Source organism: Camelus ferus, chromosome 16, assembly GCF_009834535.1.
Source record: "Camelus ferus isolate YT-003-E chromosome 16, BCGSAC_Cfer_1.0, whole genome shotgun sequence".
Lineage (NCBI taxonomy): Eukaryota > Metazoa > Chordata > Mammalia > Artiodactyla > Camelidae > Camelus > Camelus ferus.
Window position 1 is genome coordinate 14,586,361 of NC_045711.1, and position 18,289 is coordinate 14,604,649.

The following is an 18,289-nucleotide window of genomic DNA, read 5'->3' on the forward strand; positions in this document are numbered from 1 at the left end:
GGGGAGGCTGGACCACAGGCGTCCACCGATTTCAGTGTTTCCTGACCAGCTTCTGCAGTGCTTCCCTGGGGCTGTTTGTTCAGGGAGGGGCTGCCCGGTCCTCCAAGGGCCGGGGCCCTGCTCAGGACATGGCCTCTGAGACGGGCTTCCTGTCAACACTCAGTTCCATCCCAGCCATCTCACATTCAGACCTGTTCCTCCCTCCTCACCCTGTGTTGATTCATTAGCGTCTTGGAGATGAGAATCATTCTGAGGGAGGAACCGTGTGGCTTTTTTTAAAACGGCTAATTAACAGATGGGCCAGGAAGCTATTAGGATGCTGTAGATGCAGTTGGTGAGGCCAGAGGTGCCCGGGGTCCTCCCACTGCTTGCACAGGGATGGATGGATGGAGGAATTCAGGGCTGGGATAGGGGTGGACAGAGGCCTGTGGGAAGAAAAACTCAAGCTGACGTTATTAGGGAAAAGGCAGAGCATTAAGAAGGCGCCCCTGATAGCCATCAAAAGGGGCCTTCATCTTTGGGTTCCTCTGCTTATTTCTAGAAACATCAAGGGAGCACTTTGTTCTACCTTTCCTCCCTCCAGAAATTAAATACGGACCCAGAGAGCTCTGTTTTGTCCTCAGAGACCTCACCACCACGGTAGCAGGACCACTTTGCCGGCTGATTTAGTGAGTTCTCCTCCTAGGTTCCTGGGCAGTGAATTGTCAGACCACACCAAACACTCCATTTTTGAAGCACCGTGGGCTCCAATGATGTAATGAGTTGATGTAAACAGAGAGTCAACTTGTTTTTTTTACTTCAAATATAGCAATTGGAAAGAAAGAAAGAAAAAAAAGCATCTTGCCTTGGACTGAAGGTCTTAAGCTTGCATGTTTTCCATTTTCTTTGAGTGAGAAAAAAAAATGCATGGAGGGAAAGCGATGAAATTGTGGAAGAATTTAAGAAGGCTTGTGGAGGAAGGAGCTGGGGAGGACACCAGGAAGACAGAAAGAAGCCAAAGTAGTAAAAGGAACAAAGTGGACGGCATTGCCCAGATCCTTTAGCTACAGGCATAAACATTCATTCAGCAGATGAACCCTGCCTGCCTGCTGTGGGCAAGGAACCTTTCAAACTGTAAAACAGCCTATCAAGTGTATGTTACCTTTGACCTGAGACTAAGCAGAGTTCATTCTTCTTTTTTTTTTTTTTAATTATTGAAGTCTAGTTGCTTTACAATACTGTGTTCGTTTCTGGTGTACAGCAGAGTGATTCAGTCATACCTTACGTATATATATGTATACATACACATATTCCTTTTCATACTCTTTTTCATTATGGGTTATTGATTTAGCAGGTCAGCCATGCAACAGTCCCTGTACTTGGACCATTCTCCTCAGAATATTGCTTACTGTCTTCCTGGCCTCTTGCACCTGACCCCAGCCCTAGAAGGCATGCACATCTGTCCCCTTTTCCTGCCTCCAGCCCTGCCCCAGGCTCAGAGCACAGTCCTTTGGAGGAATCTGCTGCTGAGATGCTAAGAGTTTAGCCCCAGTTCTAGGCTGACAAGACACAGGAGGAGAAGGTCTGGTGCATTGTTTTCAGCCTGTTTTAATGAGAGATCGGAGTGACTGTGCAGTCGATTCAGATCGGCTGTGCAGGAAACAGTGGTTAAGACAGCTGAAAAAGTGAGCCGACTGAAGGAGGTTGATTGGCTAGTCCCAGACAGTCATGCCCTGGGACTGGAAGGGAAGGGAAAACAGGGAAAGAGGCTTCATCCTCCCAGTTCCACTGCCTGATTCTCCAGGGCCTGGCAGGGTCACCGTGAGATCTTAACGTCCTGACTCCTCTGCAGTCAGTGAGAATCCCCACTGCTTGTTGGAACGAGCACCCAGCTCCCGGCCGGCCGCTGGGGATCCCCTTCTGCCATCTCTGCCCTCTCCCCGCCATTCCAAGTCCTGCACAATCTATTTTTGAAATTAGGGTGAATTCAAGTGCATTTTGTCTTCCAATGCTGGTTATATTCCCTTGACAATCTGTACCGTGTGGAGCCACGAAGTTGTGGCTCGAATATGCTAGTGTCTAGAATGCCTCAGACTGGTGATCGGGGAGGGGGCTCTGACTGATTGTATTACAGCCTAGGTTAAATTCATTTTTAAAGAACCCTCTGCTGTGATTTTTCTCCCCACTCTTTGCTCTATCTTAGGAAACTCCTACCCATTATTTTCCCTGAGTCCCATTTATGACCCCACATTTCCAGCATCTTTTTTGTCAGATGTTGCCAACCAGGAAGAGGGCTTGGTGGGGGGGGTTTACCAGCGACCCCTCAGAGGGTCTCAGTCCCTTTGCAGACCTTGAGCAGGCTTATTTCATCCCATTCAGGACAGATTGCTAACCTTGCGTGTTGATTTATTTATTTATTAGTTTTGTTTTTTTTTATTGAAAAGTAATTGATATACAACATTGGTTTCAGGTGTACAGCAAAGTATTTCAGTTATCTATATACATACATATATATAATTAAATATATTAATATATATTTTTTTCAGATACTCTTCCATTATCTTTTTTTTTTTTTTAATTTCTAGAAGTAAAACCAAAATGTTCTGAACAGACAGAAGAGGACTTTCTATTATCTATCTGTGGTCCATTAGAGAACCATAGAATTTGTATTGCAGGCAAGTCATTTAACTGAACTCCCAGGGAGGCCGGAGGACTGCTGCCAGGGTCCCCAGCAAGGGGGTGAGTGGTCCTGGACTGGAAGCCAGAGTCCTGGGCCAGCACTCTCTTCACAGTACCACTCAGCCTCGTCCTCTTGCCCGGTGGAAATCCATTCTGCTTTGCTTTACCTACATGTTTCCCAGTCATTGCCAAATGACTTTCAGATGTTTAGAGACATGAGTGACAGTCTTCTCCCTTCCCCTGCTCCCTTGCATTTTTCCAGCCCTTTCTCACTCAGCTTTTCCATCCACTAAGATGATTTCCGTTGACCCTCCCCCAGTCCTTTGCAGTTTCTCCGCATTCCTTTGGAAATTCCTGATCTAAGGTTATTATTATCATTATCCTTTCATAAGAGCTGAGGAGCACAGACTGTTTGAAGAAGGAAAATATGACACAAGCCAAAGAGTTGTGAACCAGGCAATGGGTCACTGGACAAAACTATGGGCAGAGATCTGTAATTAGATATATGGACAGTATTGTGCTGTACACCAGAAATTGACACACAACATTGTAAACTGACTATGCTTCAAAAAAAAAAAACCAATATGGACAGTGAATGCTCCGTCTCTTCCCCCAGAGATGAGTGGGGATGCTGAAACCAACCAGGTCTATGGGTTTCAGCTTTTCCAGATACTGGAGCCCTCCAGCATCCTGTGGCTCCGAGTGTAGGTGATTCCAGGTTTGTCCTGCAGTCTGGCCCCTGCGTATGACAGCGCTGTAACCCACAGAAGCGTGTTTACTGGTGCCCGTCCTGCCCTTTCCCCGCTCTGGGCTGAGGTACCACAGGGTCAAGGTGGATGCCAGATGAGGGGTCAAGAGAAGCTTTATGGAGGATGGCTAATGAATCTGGAAGGTTGGGTCCCATCATTACGTGAAGTTAACCTCTGTGGCATGCTGTCTGGGGCTTTTGCCTGCACGGTGCCCAATTCCTCCTTTGAAAGAACCAGGATGTATGTGTCCTAATGTGTCGTCCTTCTGAGCAGTCACCTTGGGAGGCCACACACTGATTCTTCCCCGGAAAGTGTTGCTGCTGTTCCTCTCCTGGAGGTGCTTTCAGAGCCTGTGTGTGTCGTTTAGACTTTCCGGTAGTGCTTTTTTATACCCCAGGGTAGATGTGAGTCTTGTAAGCAGCTCTGCCGTGGGGCTGAGGCCGATGAATGAAGTAGGTGCTCGGCTGGTTATTCATCAGAAGGGAAGTGCTTCCAGGAAGGGGACCTCCGTCCCAGGAGCTGCAGCGGCTGCCTCCAAAGGGCAGGTGCACAGAAGCGGCGTCCCACTTCTGGATGAGGGCCCTGCAGCTCAGAGTCCTGCACTCCGTATGACTGCTAGGAAGGGGTCCCTGCCACGTGGAAGGATTAATTACCGGCCTTAGGAAAATCAGCTTCATGCTCTAGCAGTGTGTCCGGCAGACAGTGGAGGAGCCGGGAGAGAAGGGAAAAGAAGGGGTTCAATATGCAGAAAATGGCCCACATAACGGCCCAGAAAGTGTTAAAAAAAAAAAAAAAAAAGAATGTCCTACGTTTCTGAATGAGCTAGTAGCAGACAGCTCAACTGAGATTCTGCATCTGATTCTGAGGGTAAAGGGACCTGATGTGTTTGGGATGCATACGGCCAGGTGCCCTCCCTCCTCTCCAGCTGAATGCCATGGCCTCTGAGAATTGCCGGTAGACTCCTCACTCGCATTGGCTGTGCCTCCCCAGACTCCCCCCCGCAAAAGTGCATTCATTCAACGGGTTGATCACAGACATGGAGCGAGGGTGGGGCAGGCTGAGTTTAAGGGCAGGTGACAAGGGGCCACCAGGTGCAACAGTTGTGGCCAATTCTTGCTCCTCTTTGGTGCTGGGGAACGGCGGGCTGTGCAGCTGTGGGTGGTGAGGGGCTGGGCCGGGGCAGAGCCTCTGGCCCTGCTGCCCCCTGAAGGTCACTCTCGAACACTCTGGGAGGAGTCAGACCTGCTCTGGGGCTGAGCAGCCCCCTCCCTCTGCGCAGATGTCAGGAAGGGGGAACCCTGTCTCCCAGGAGTTTGCACAGCCCCATCACCTGTCACTCTGGGAAGCCAGTGTTGAGGAGAACCTCTGATCTCAGTCAGATGTGGACTCAAGGTCACATGGGTGAAGCAGGGAGGGTGATAGGGAAACACTCGAAGGAGCTCCTTCTCCGGGGCCTGTGCTGCACCCAGCATCTCACTGCATCCTTCCGCCACCCCGAGTCTTCTGCCCGCTTAGCAGATGACAAAATCCACTCAAAGAGGCTTAGTAACTTGCTCAGGGTGACACAGCTAGTCCATTGCTGGTCTCCATCTCCTTTGGGGGCCAAAAAGGCAGCTGGTTCTCACTTCCCCAAATGTAAACAGGTCAGTGGTACTGGATCACTGGAGAAAGCGAAGACCCACCTGCCTGTGCCCCGGGAAGTGCTGTCACTATAAGGGACAGGAGGATGAGTGACCTTCGGACCAGCGTACCTTGGAGCCTGGCTGGAGGCCTCGGTTGTACTGCATACGGGGCACGAAGGCACCCAGGGCAGCGGAAGGGCTCCTCTTCAAGGATGGAGTATATTGGCGGAGGACAGTGAAGGCAATACAAGGAAAGTGTGAAATAAAGACCAACAAACAAGAGCACCCTGATTTTAATTGAAAAAACCACCTCCCCCAGCAAACAGTATTGAAAGGACCTCAGGGCAGTTCTGCACCGAGTCCTAGCTCCCGAGAGTCACCGGACGCTAGAGAAAAGAAGCAACTTGGGGACGAGGGGACGGATGTCGGGCCCTTCTCAGCTTGAATTACTGGCACAGCTCTGTGTATCACAGCGCCCGTCCCTGCCCCATTTATAATGTCCGCACGGTGCACACCGGACCCAGGGTTTTGGCCATCTCGCCTCTGCTTCCCTGCTCTGCTTCTGTTCTTTGTGTCTTGATTCTCTGAGCCCTGCCTCCTCATTCCTCGCTCTTTCCCCGCGTTCCTCTGCTTCTTGTGCCCTCAAACTCCCTATCCTGAAAAGCACACGAAAGGGAAGGAGCCCTGGGACTTGCTCTCAAGTTCCAGCCTTTGCAGCCGGTGGTGGTGATGCTCACAGCCATGGTGGGGGTCCGTGGCGGGGCTCACACTCCCTGGTCTGCAGCTCCAGTGCAGAGGTCCCTGAGCATCTGAGGGATGTGGGTGTGCGGACGTGCAGGTCCTGAGCCCTGTTTCCAGCCCCCATCCTGGTCAGAGGGGCAGGAAAGCCCTCGATCCTCCCTGCCCAGAGCCACTGTCCCCATCCCTGAGACGCCTGGAGACTGAGTTGCAGCCAGGCTCTGGGTGGCTACAGGCTTGGCCCTGTTCCCCAGCGTCCGGGAGAGAAGCCGCTGCTTTCCGCCGGCTTCACAAACACTGTCGTTATTCCTCGCTTTTTTGGCACTTGGTCTCGTGTACTGTTCCCATTAGCTCCGGCATTAAAGTCTCATTACTTGGGACATCTGTCCTCTGGACACAGTTGTGGTTCCCTTAGCCAAATGTCCTCTTCTGGGAAGGATGCTTCCCACCCAGACAGTCAATTCTCCTCTCCTCCTTCCGTCCTGCTGCTCCAGCGAGGAGGGGTTTGAGCGCTGAGAGGGTGTGCTGGTGCGGGGAGGAGCAGGAGTATGTCCAGAGCCCATCCGTCCCCTCCCTTCTCAGGTCCAGGGAACACAGATCCCCACCGCCACTCCCAGGGCTCGGGCAGGAAGGGGGCCGAACCCCATCATAACAAAGAAGCTGTTGCCAGGAGAGCTTCTCTCCCCCTATCCTAGGATCAGCCTCAGGTCCCATCTGTAGGGAACTCTGGCCTCGGTGACGCCCACTTCTGGGCAGCTGTGTCTGAGGGCGGGCTCATGTTAACCCACCTCCCCAAGTGAGAGGGCAGGAAGCCCAGTCTGAGAACTGAGATTGCTCCAGAACTTTCGGAAGAATCTGGATTCCAGCCTCCCTTTTGGACTTCTTACAACATCCTGAGAAATTTGCCTGAAGTTTCCCAGGGGTGCTATCCCGTAGGCTCAGGGGCTGTTCCCGCTCTGGGACGTCACAGAAAATGCAGCTCTTCTGTTTCTCTGTTGTCGGAGCGACAGCAGCCAGCTTCTTAGCCACCTCTGTGCCAGCGCCTCCTCCCCACCCCGAGCATGCGCGAAGGGAACCCAGCTTCTCGCGGAAGAACTGTCGCCTCTCTGTCTCTCTTTTAAGTCACATCATTAAAATGTTCCTTCTTGTTCCATTCGGTGTCTTTGTCCACGGGTGCTTCTTTGTCCATCTGTCTTTCTTTTGATTCCTCGTCACGTCTGTTGAGTTAGTTCCCCTTCCTTCAACTCCCCTCTGGCTCTCCTTCTTGAATTTGTCCCGCTATAACTTCATTAAGCTGCATCGATTCCGGTTCTGCTAATTCAAAATTTATCCAAATTGGACCTCAGCGAAGTTGCCTTCCTTTTCTCTGCCTGATAAAAAGCTGTGATGAACAGATTAATAGCTCAGACAAGACTGCGGGGACGGTGTGAGGCGCATACACCGTGGGGAAAGGCAGACTGTTTTCAAGCAGGCTCCTCCGTGGACAATTGGCATGCAAATGACAAATCACTCTTGTCTATTCAATAAAGTAGCTTCCCAAAGATCAGGTTTTTTTTTTTTTTTTTTTTAGCCTAGTTTGTAATCCTGCAATGGCCCAGGAAGCAGTAAAAATGCGTTTCCTTTAAAATGTTTTATAATTTCCACGTCTGCTTTATTTATTGGGATTAGCCGGCCCCATTTCTGCCGAATTGGTGATGCTTGACTGTAGGCTGCTTCGAAATTCCCTTTTTAATTCCCTCTGGGGCTCCTGCTCATTTCCCCTCTTCTTTGTTTCTTTTCTTTTGTATTTCCCCGAGTTTTTAGAATCCAGAAACTCTCTCACTTGCGGCCTTGAGAATTCTGTGATGGACGATGCCAGTGCCCAGGACTCGCCTCGTTCCATCTTACCACGGGATGACCGGCTGGGCACACGAGCTTGGGAACCTGGGGCAGAGTTAGGATGGCTGGCCCTGCCTCTGGGAGAGCAGAGGACACAGATCTCTTTCTTTGCTCCCTCTGTTCTTTCTCTGTTGCCTGTTCCCCGCATCACGGTCCCCAACACGACTGATTGGATGGGCGAGACGGCATCGCACGCAGTGAGGGATGGGACAGGAGGCACTTAGACACATCACAGACAGGGACAGTGACCTCCCTCTCTTAACCTGCTTCTGTGGCTCTCCAGGGACCCCTAGAGAAGCCCCCTTTCTCTCACTCTTGGAGGCCGTCATCCGTCGTCCCCTGCCTTAGAGCATTATCTGAGATAGGAGGCGGGCTTCTCAGAACTTCTGTCCGTTTCTGTGCCCATGACCTTGGGTGAGTCCTTGGCCCCTCTCTGGTCTGTTGGCCCTGCTGTGGGCTAGGGGTTACCAAGTTGTAGATGCGTGTTCTTCTCTGGCCCATTCTGATCTCAGCACACCTGGGAGGCTCGTGAAACCAGAGTCTACATCTGTCCTTTCAAGTGCAAAAGCCCTGGGGCACGCTTTCCTTACATACTCCATTCATATAAGATTTCTCTCTGCAAATGGCCTCATGGGAATGCTGGTCTCTGTCATCTTCAACTCAGAGACTCTCTTGGTTGAAAGGGACTCGGGGGTGTTTTAGTGCCTCTCTCTCGGGGTGCCAGATCCCCCTCCTCTCTCCCATGTGCACCTAGATCTGGGGCTCCTCCTCCCACTGTGGGTGGTCCATTCTGTCCTTTAGTTACAATTCCAGTCAAGTCTCAATATTGCCTTCCCTGGCATGAGGTCTGCCCACCGGAGCAACCCAGAGGGAGTATGTCCTTCTTCTGTGAGACAGAAGAACATCTCCTTGAAGGTGGCACTCAAGGCCCCCTTCAGTCTTCCTTTCTCCTGGATTAACACCCGTGGTTACAAGTTGGTTTCTCACGAGACATGGTGTCAAGGCTTCGTACCCGTGTAAAGGTTGTCCACGTGGAAACGGGGTTGTAATTCTATAGCAGAACGACAAGTGATGTTGCCAAGAGCCACAGGCAGGTTTCAGTCATTCAGACACAGTTCAAACATCTAAAGAATTTTTTGTTTTGTTTTTTGGGTCTCCAGCCCTAGGCACCAATCCATCTCCCCCACCGTGACGTCAAGAGGACATACCTGTTTGTCTGTTTTGTTCACACCTCTATTCCAGTGCCTAGAGCAGTGCCTGGCAAGAAGCAGGTGTTCAGTAAATACAGTTGAATGAATGAATGACAATTAATTAAAGTGGTGGGGGTGTTTCTTTGGTGTCCCCCACTCTTTCAATAGTTGCATTGATGTGAAGGTACTTGAGCTGGGAAATGACAATAATGTTTATAATTTTTTTTTTAAAGAAGGAGGGCAAGTACACCAGAAATTGACACAATGTTGTGAACTGACCATACTTCAATAAATATATATAGAGAGAGAGGGATTGGAGGGGAGAGAGAGAGAGAAAAGAAGAGAGGAAGGAAAGAAGGAAGAAAAAGAAAAAGAAGAAAGAAAAGAAAGAAGAAGGGTGGTAGGAAGAATGAAGGAAAAAAAAAAAAACCTGAATCCTTTGCAGAAAATGCTGCCCGGGCCCATTTGACCCATTTGCCTTGTGATGCCCTGTAAGAATCCCGATCAGTTTTGCCCATGTTGTGACTCTCTTTGCTTTTTATCTCAAAGCTTCCTTGCGTGGTTTGTGGTGACCTTGCAGAAAGGAGCAAACAGACACTCTCTTTGCACTTGGCTCTCAAAGTCCAAGTTGAGGGTTCAGCGTGTGAGCAGATGCAGTTATGTCCTTAGGCCTGGGTGGGAGCTGTGGGATGTAGGCGGTCCCTTCTGGGGCGACCCACAGCCACGGCTGTGCCGCGTGGCTCGCTCCGCACACCAGGCGCTTTGCCGTCCGGCGCTGAGCCCGCCCTCCAGGACCCCCTCTTCCCTCTGTGGGCGCGTCCTTCTGTTGTGGTCCTGCCGGCTGGCACTGGGAGGTTGCATTTGGATTGATTTATCAATCAAATATTTATGTAGTGATTACAAGGTGCCAGGTTCTGTTCTAAGTGCTCTATGCTCATGAACTCATTTAATCTTCATAGCAACCCAAAGAGGTAGACATCATTTTTGGCCTTATTATTTTGACCTTATTTTTCCAATAAGGACACAGAACCACAGGGCACTTGAGTAGCTAGCTAGTGATCACCAATTTCCTAGGCGACCAGAATTCCAACCCAGGTACCCTGGGTCTGGAACCTCCATGCTGAGCCAGGAGGCTCTGCCGCCTTCATCCTGCCTCCACTTAGACGTAGGTCGGTGCCCGAAGCACGTCAGGAAGCGGCACCAACAGCACCAGTGGCAGCAGGCGCATCTGTTCACTCATCCGCCACCTGGCTGCCCTGGCGGGCCTGCTGGCGGGTCCCGGGAGCACTTCTGTTTCCCCAGTCCCGGACGGTAGCTGCCCTAGGCACGTCCGGAGCTTCGATTCGTCCTCAGACAGACAATCCAAATATTTCTGAGAAGGCTAGCCTTGGTGTGGATGCTCCCGAATTTCCCAGGCCTGGGTAGAGTTTCACAGGATGCGTCTGGCAAGGAATGGCGCATGTGGAGAAGATGCTGTTAGGGATGCACTGGGGCCCCCGGGAATGCATACTGGCTCTGTCTAGCTCGTGGGGAGTCATCGAGGGGCAGGCGCCTGTCAGGAGGCAGGGACCAGCCCCTCCTGCCCGGGTAATGCAGCCGGCAGGCCCAGCCTTCCCTGGCCGAGTTCGGCCGTGTGTACTGGCCGTGATGAATTCTGATTGTGCCGGGGACAACTCGGACCTGCAGAACGGCTCTGTGCAGATGCACGAACATTGTTATCACAACAAAGGAGATCTCCACATCCATTCGGAGCCTCTCTGTTTGAGGAGAGCGGTCTTGTGTGCGCACAAAGCCGGCAGCTGTGTTTTTCAAGTGGACTGTGAGAGAACCGGGGAAAAGGAGAACTAAATTAAGCCATTCTCCTTGGTCTGTGTCTATTAAAAATATGTTTACTTCCATTGTCCGGAGTGCATGTCACAGAGAAAAAAAGCACCCCGACTGCCCAGTGGGTCGGCAGGAGGACGAGGTTAGAGAGGACGCCAGCTGTTCCCAGAGAGTCAGTGTCAACGGAGAGCTCGGTCATCCGGGACTCAAATAACTGGCATCCGGCATTTGACAGGGGGCTGTTCATTCAGCTGGGGTGTAGTCTAACTCTGGTTTTAGGAGAAATGCCAAAGAAGTAGCTATCAGAATCTCCATGCTTGGTTCTGCAGTTTTTGTAGAGGTTCCCTTTCCTAGATTATCTACATTTCACTTAGTTTTTTTCTGGGAGGAGAACTGAAGATGGGATTGGTGGCCCTCTCATGGAAGAACCTTGCACTCTTAAAAAAAAAAAAAGTAATCGTATTCAGTATACTCTACTTCATTAGGCAGGAATGCTGTTAGAGAATTCTTCAAGACCTAAAGTGTTCTCATTAGTCCTTAGGAATAAAAACATTAAGCAGAACAGCTTATTCATGGAAGAGTTCATCTGTTTGGCCTTTTATCATACCTACTCGCCAGCATGCATTTCTCCCTCCTCCTCCCGCAAAGAGAAGGGTCCTGATTAGGGCTTTTAGCTCTCCAGCTTGCCTTGTTCTAGGCACAGAAAAACTCACTGAACACCAGCTTGACTTATTTTCCCCCTCCCGCGGCATGTGTGTGGTGAAGGCTGGTTTCCACTTGTTCCACATTAATGAGCAGAGATGTCCACGGGGTCTTTATGGAGAGCCTTGTTATTGAGATCGAAAAGACTTATCAGCTAAGGGTTTCTAGGTTCCCCACCTAATTTGAGGGGAACCTAAGTTTTACTCTCTGCTCAATGAGTGCAGATGGGGACAAAACAATTCCAGGTTTTTTATCTGGCACTGTCTGGCCACATTTGTTTTCAAACTTGGAAACTCCATGAAGTCCAGGGGCTGCTGGATGGAGAGAGAGGGCAGGAGCTCGGGAGAGCAGGGCTCTGGCTCTTACTCTGGCCTCGTGCAGAGCGGGGGTGCTAATGAAGTTTATTGGTGTTCTACTCAGAATTTCACTTGATGGAAGTTTGCTAAAACAGTGTGAAAGCTTTCACAGCCGTGTTGTTGGTGACTCACTAAGGTGAATAGAGATGGGCAGTTGGGTGGCCGCTGAGTTCTGTCTGGGGAGGTTTTTCTGGTAAAGATTGAACATGCTGTACAATTTTGTGTTCAGAGACCGTTGCAGGAACATAGCAGGTGAAAAAATAAAAGTAATTAAGTGGATGGAGGATTGGAAGGAAAGATGGATGGAGTATTGGATGGATTGATATTTGGGTGGATGGACGGTGTATAGGATGGATGGATGGATGGATATGCAGACAAACGGGGGAATGGATAATTCAGTGATATAAAGTCAGTCTCTGTAGTTTAACCTACTTATGTTTGATATCTGGATTTACCACTTACTAGCTGTGTGGCCTCAGGCAAGATGTCTAACCTCTCAAAGACTTAGTTTTCTCATCAGTACGATGTGGTTACTGATAGCACCTACTGTATGAGGTCGTTTTGAGGATTGTATAAGATAACGCATGACAGAGTTTAGCACTCTGTCTGGCCCATAGTACCAGCTCCGTAAATTATAGCCTTTGATTTCCCAAGCTGGCAAGACTATGAAGCAATGTTATAAAAGGTTTTGTTGTTACAAACAAGGTTGTGTTTATCTTTCTACTGCCTTTTTACAAAAGATTTCATGTCTTGAATGTGGTTGGCAACACATCAAATTGTTGACCGGACTTGGTCCCTACGGTTGTTGAGATAACTCAACACTCAAGGAAATTCAGACGCACTTTCATTCCTTGGGATCACTGACAACAGTAACCAAAGTCTTAAGTGAGTAATAATTGGTCTTGACCGGAACCACTCACTGACTAGTTGTTTCCCCATGCCCCAGTATTAACTGACACTTGCTAAATTGGCAGACCCAGCTGGAGGGACCAGGGGGGCTCCTTCGAGCTGACACCTCATAGGAAAATGAGATGTACTGAGAGTCGGCCCCCCTGAGCAGAAGGACAGAGGACTGAAGCCAGAAGCCCTGGGTTTAAATTTCTGTTCCATCGTGGTCTAGTCCTGGGATTAGTCTGAGCCTCAGTTTCTTGTTTAAAATTGGGGTCACCATAGCTGCAAAGGTCTCAGGTTGACACACTTAGGCGAGCACACTTAGAACCTGTTCAGTGCCATCCAAACGTAAGACGTTTGGTCCCAGTTAAACAGATGGTTAATACACAAACAACAAGTACTGAAGAAGCCGAAAATGTCCTGGCCTGAATGATCAGAATGACTGTTTTCCCTGCTCAGATTTGCTGCCCAATTAATTAACTCTCCCCTGCTTGCCGCACATCCGCGAAAGCCAAGGAATCCATGTGTGGCGAACCAAGGCAATTACCTAGATAATTCAGGCAAAAAGCATTCGTTTGTCTCACACATCCATATACCTCAGAAGTGGCTCTGGGGGTGGGGGAGATGGGCGCGAGCAGGGCAAAGAGCAGGATTGTTCAGATTCTTAAATTAGGCATCTGTAGTTGGCCTGGTCGGGGTGGGGGTGAGGGTGGGGGACGGTCGCCCTCAGCTGAGTACCAGCCTCACGCCTCACTCACCCGTCTCCGTCTCCCCCTGATGTTCTTTCCCTTGGAAGGTCTCTCTCGGAGCCCCCCACTCTCCCATCTCTCACCTTCTGAATCACTTTCTCTGAATTTGTCTTTGACTGTCTTCCCCATTTTCTTCCTGGCTCTGTCTGCCTGCCTGTCTCTGACCCTTTGATTCTGTCTCCCCCCGCCCTCCCACCACCCTCTCTCTCAGCATCTCTGTCTCTTTCTTTCCTCCCTCATCCCTGAATCTCTCCCTCTGCCTCTCTCTGGCTCTGAGTCTCTGACTCTGTCTCTTCCCATCTGTTTGGCTCCGTTTCTGTCCATCTCTCTCTGCCCATTTCCTTTCCCTCTCTTCCTTTCTTTTTGTTTTTTTATTTGTTATTTTAAATGGAGGTAGTGGGGCTTGAACCCAGGTCCTCGAGTCTCTCTGTGTTTGCCTTGTGTGTCCCTGTCTCTCCCCTCCGTCCAAGTCTCCGCCCCTCTCTCAGACCCTGAGAGCTGCTCTCCTCTTTCACAGAATCCCCTCCCTCTTCCTCGGTGACCAATTTTCTTTCCTGCAGTGAGGAAGTAGCTCAGGCCTTAACCCATTTCCTCTGGCGCGTCCAAATTAATTAGGTGAGGCTGGGAGCGCACGTTTCACAATTAGAATAATATTTACCCAGCACCCTGGAGAGAAGGGGGACGGGAGACGGAGAGGAACGGGAGCAAGGAGAGAGGTCGGCGAGCCCAGGAGCTCGGGGAAGGGAGCGTGGTTGGAGGCAGAGCCGGCACTGTCGGGGATGAGGGCCACCTTTCTAGCTGCCAGAGGGTCCTAGGAAAGCGGGCTCTCGGAGAACAGTGTTCAGGGGCCAGGGAAGCTCACAGTGGAGGTGACCAGGACCACTGCCTGGCTGCCAGGCTCCTCGTTGGGACCACACATAGCAGGGTCCCTGCCCCTAGGTGCATGGTCCTCCCCTTCGGGGGTGCTGCCCTGCTCAGTCCTAACAGGGCACCTGGCGAGGGTACAGTGCGAGTCATTATAGTCAGGAGGAGACAGCGTGACTGTAACCCACTTAGAATTCACTCTCTATCAGGACGCCAGACACAAGCAGGGGTGCTCTGAGGGGCCTGTGGTCTCAGTGCCTACGTCCTGCGGGGCCTCTTGGGAGGTGGGCACCAGGAGTACCCCCTCATGCTGGGAGTGCTGATCTCAGTTTGAAGGTCTCTCCTCTTCTGGATCCTCCATGGCCAGTAAGCCTGGAGCGAATCTGCCGTGCGTTTGCCGTTTACGCTGTCCTTATGGACGAAAGGGACGTGGGGCTGAACGCCCGACAGAGGCTGAGGCAGGGGTGCTCTTCTTTCCTTTCTCTGTTTGAGTGACAGCCGAGCAGTGTGCCAAGACCTGAGGAAACGTTAATGGCCCAGACAGTCAAGATCCCCCTCCTTCCAGACGTTCATTTCAGCGTCCCCGGCGCCACTTGTCCCCGAGCCCAGCCAGCGTCCAGGCTCGGTGCAGGCTGCTCAGGGTATCTGTGGAACTCGACTGCGTTAAATCAAAGACCCGCTTCATTAGTGCTACGTGGATGTGGACCAGAGTCCTCAGCCTCACCACTGCTGACGCCTGGGGTGGGGTTATTCCTTGCTGTTGGCAGGGCTGGGGTTGTCTGGTACGTGGTAGGCTGTTTAGCAGCCCCCCTGGCCTCTCCCCACCAGATGCCAAAGGCACTTCCATCCCCAGTTCTGTGACAACAAAAATTGTCTCCAAACATTGCCAGCTGAAGGGCAAAAATCACCGACACTGATGTAGATTTAGCCCTGGCCTTCCGAAAGCATGGTCTTAACCACGTGGCTCCGTTTCCCTTCAGAGATACCTGAGAGGCAGGCGTCTTTATAAGAACTTGGGAGGTAAGAAAAAGAAAAGGAATATAACTCTTTTTTTTGTAATAGAAGCTTTATTGAGATATAATTCATCTACCATTAAAATTCATCCTTAAATTTAAAAGTGTGCAGTTCGGTGATTTTTTTATACATTCATAGAGTTGTCCAGAGATCCTGGCTATCTAATTCTAGAACATTTTCATTATCCCCCCCCCGCCAAAAATACCCCATACCTATTAGCAGTCATTCTCCATCTGCCCCTCCCTCAGCCCCTGGTCACTTCACAGTTACTTTCTGCCCCTATGGATCTGCCTAATCTGGATGTTTTATACACATTGAGTCATAGCACGTGGCCTCTTGTGACTGGCGTCTTTCACTTAGCATGTTATCTTCAAGGTTCATTCATGTTGCAGGATGTGTCAGCGCTTTGGTGCTTTCTAAGGCTGAATAGTAATCCACTGTGTGAACACACTACCTTTTGTTTATCCGTTCATCAGTTGATGGACAATTGGGTTATTTCCACCTTTTGGCTATTGTTAGTAATGCTGCTGTGAACTTTCAGATACAAGTTTTGTGCAGGCGTATGTTTTCCTTTCTGTTGGGCCCATACCTAGGAGTATTCTAATCGCTGGGCCATATGGTAACTCTGTGTTTAATATTTTGAGGAACTGCCAGGCTGCTTACCAATTTCTCCACACCCTTGCGAACACTTGGTAGTGTCTTTCTGGTTGTAGATGTCGTGGTGGGTGTCAAGGGGTATCTCACTGTGTTTTCGATTTACACTTTCCTGATGACTAGTGATTTGAGCTGCTTTTCATATATACCTTCTTTGGAGAAATGCCTAATCATATCCTTTGTCCATTTTTGAATTGGGTGGTTTGTTTTTTATTGTTGAATTGTAAGGGTTCTTTATATATTCTGGATGCAAATCTCTTAGTCAGAGAGATGACTTGCAAACATTTTCTCCCATTCTGTGGGTTGTTTTTCCTTTTCTTCATGTTATCCTCTGGTGTTTTTGATTTTGGTGAAGTCTAGTTTACGCCTTGTTTTCTTTTGTTGCTTGTGCTTTTGATGTAACTTCTAAGAAACCACTGCCAAATCCTAGGTCACAAGATTTACTTCTCTATTTTCTTCTGAGAATTTATAGTCTTAGCTCTGATATTTAGGTCTATAATCCATTTTGAGTTAATTTTTGTATGTGGTGTAAGGTAAGGATCCAGTCTCATCCTTTTGCGTGTGGATATCCAGTTGTCCCAGCATCATTTGTTGAAGAAACTTCTTTCTCCATTGAACGATCCTGGCGCCCTTGTCGAAAATCAGTTGAACACAGATGTGTGGGTTTATTTCTGGACTCTTCAATTCTACTCCATTGTATTTCTGTTATGATTTTTAACTCACTATTTCCTTATCATGGAAAGATGGCAAGTGCCTTTGATAAATAGAAAGGTGAAGGAATCAAGGTAACTTGCATGGATATGTGATTGTAAAGTATAGAAAATAGTTTTCATATTCTGGAATTAGAAGGGATCTTAGAGGTCATGTTAGTTCAAATGCTTTGTTTTGCTGGTGGGGACTACAAAGATTAAGTTTCGATTTCAGAGGGTAACAGATCTGCCCCGATTCACAGTTTATCCGAGGCAGGGCTGGGATTAGAACCCAAATCTCTTGACCTTCTAGGGCAATGTTTTTTTTGTTTTTTTTTTTTTTTCTATTCCCAGGCCCCACATCTCAGGTCTCTTGACCCAGACCCCAGGTCTGCCCGAGCTTCCTTTACTGTGTGAGTGAGGGTCTGTGTCCTCCATCACTTCTTGGTCCGTGGAAGTGAATGTAGAGAGTTGCGTGTGTCTCTTCCTTCCCTTGGAGCCTGAGAAAGAAGAAAGCCAGTCGTGGCAAAGCACTTGGAAAATCTGAAATTGCTATATAAATGCCACTAAATGATAAGATTGCCAGCTTGATGCTCTTCTCCCAGGAAGGTTCAGCATGTCAGAGGCAGGCATGATGAGAGGAAACAATTCACTCTCAGACACGTTTTTAAACTGCTGTGTTTGTCACTTTCCAATGGGGCAGAGTGGCTGGGAGCTAGAATCCCGGTGTGAGTGGAGCCTTGGGGTGGGCTGGGCATGGCCAATCTTCGGAGGGGGGCAGGCTGGCTGGGAGGGGCCTGGAGGCATGGTGCCTGCCTGCCCCTCAGGGCCCCTCAGGGACCCCCCAGTGTCATGCACTGAGAACCAGGGACCTGGCCCTGAAATGACCATATCCGGGTGGTGGTCCCTTGTGGCTCAGAACATCCCTGCATGTCTGTTTCCTATTGATGATGGTTTCATATATCATACCCACGGAGGGGGTCCTGCTGGAGACCAGGCTGGGGAGTGATTGCCCCTAAGTGGTGAGCCCCGCGATGGCAGGAATTATGTTCTCTTTACCTCCGCTCTGTAGTGACAGGTGCACGCCCAGTCCTCAACAAACACATGCTTTGTTACCCAAGAGAGGTGCTGAGTGAATAAAGGCTGCTCTTGGGGTGCCTGGCCTCCCCAGCTACAGCGGCGTCCCCTGCATCTCTCTTTCCTCCTGTGTGTGTTTTCCCCCCGGGGTTTGTGATAGCTTCCTCCTCTGAACCCCAGCTGTGTTCACCGTCTGCACCGTCCTTGTGTTCAGACATTTATCATTTTATCAGTACGTCCTGCCTTTGTGGCTGAATCACACCTTTCTTTGACAACCAGAGCTGTGTTTTGTAGTTATTTGGGCCACCCGTATAGAGTACATGCTCCTCGGTGTGTGTCCTTCAGTGGGGAAGTTGGTCCCCCTGACATTAGTAACCCGACCCTGAACTTGAGGCCAGTGGTGGCAGCCCTTTACTGTAGCGGCGTTCCGAAAGCCAGCTGCTGTAGGAGTCTGCCTGGCACAGGGGGTGATCTGGGGAGCTAGGATTTTGAAAGGGCTTACAGTTCATTGGTGTGAAATGAGTGAAAGAAAGAAACCGTGATTACAGCCTTTTAGCGCCTGGACCCCTGGGCATGGCAACCTCTACCCCGTGTTCCCACCGAGACCGGCACCAGCTGATGCTGGAACTGTTCA

The 18,289-nt window shown here is 49.9% G+C and overlaps 1 protein-coding gene across 1 annotated transcript in view; it reads left to right on the plus strand.

Moving 5' to 3' along the window:
* SHISA6 (shisa family member 6) overlaps window positions 1-18,289 on the plus strand; it is a 378,159-nt gene that overhangs the window by 150,137 nt on the left and 209,733 nt on the right. The window lies entirely within an intron of this gene.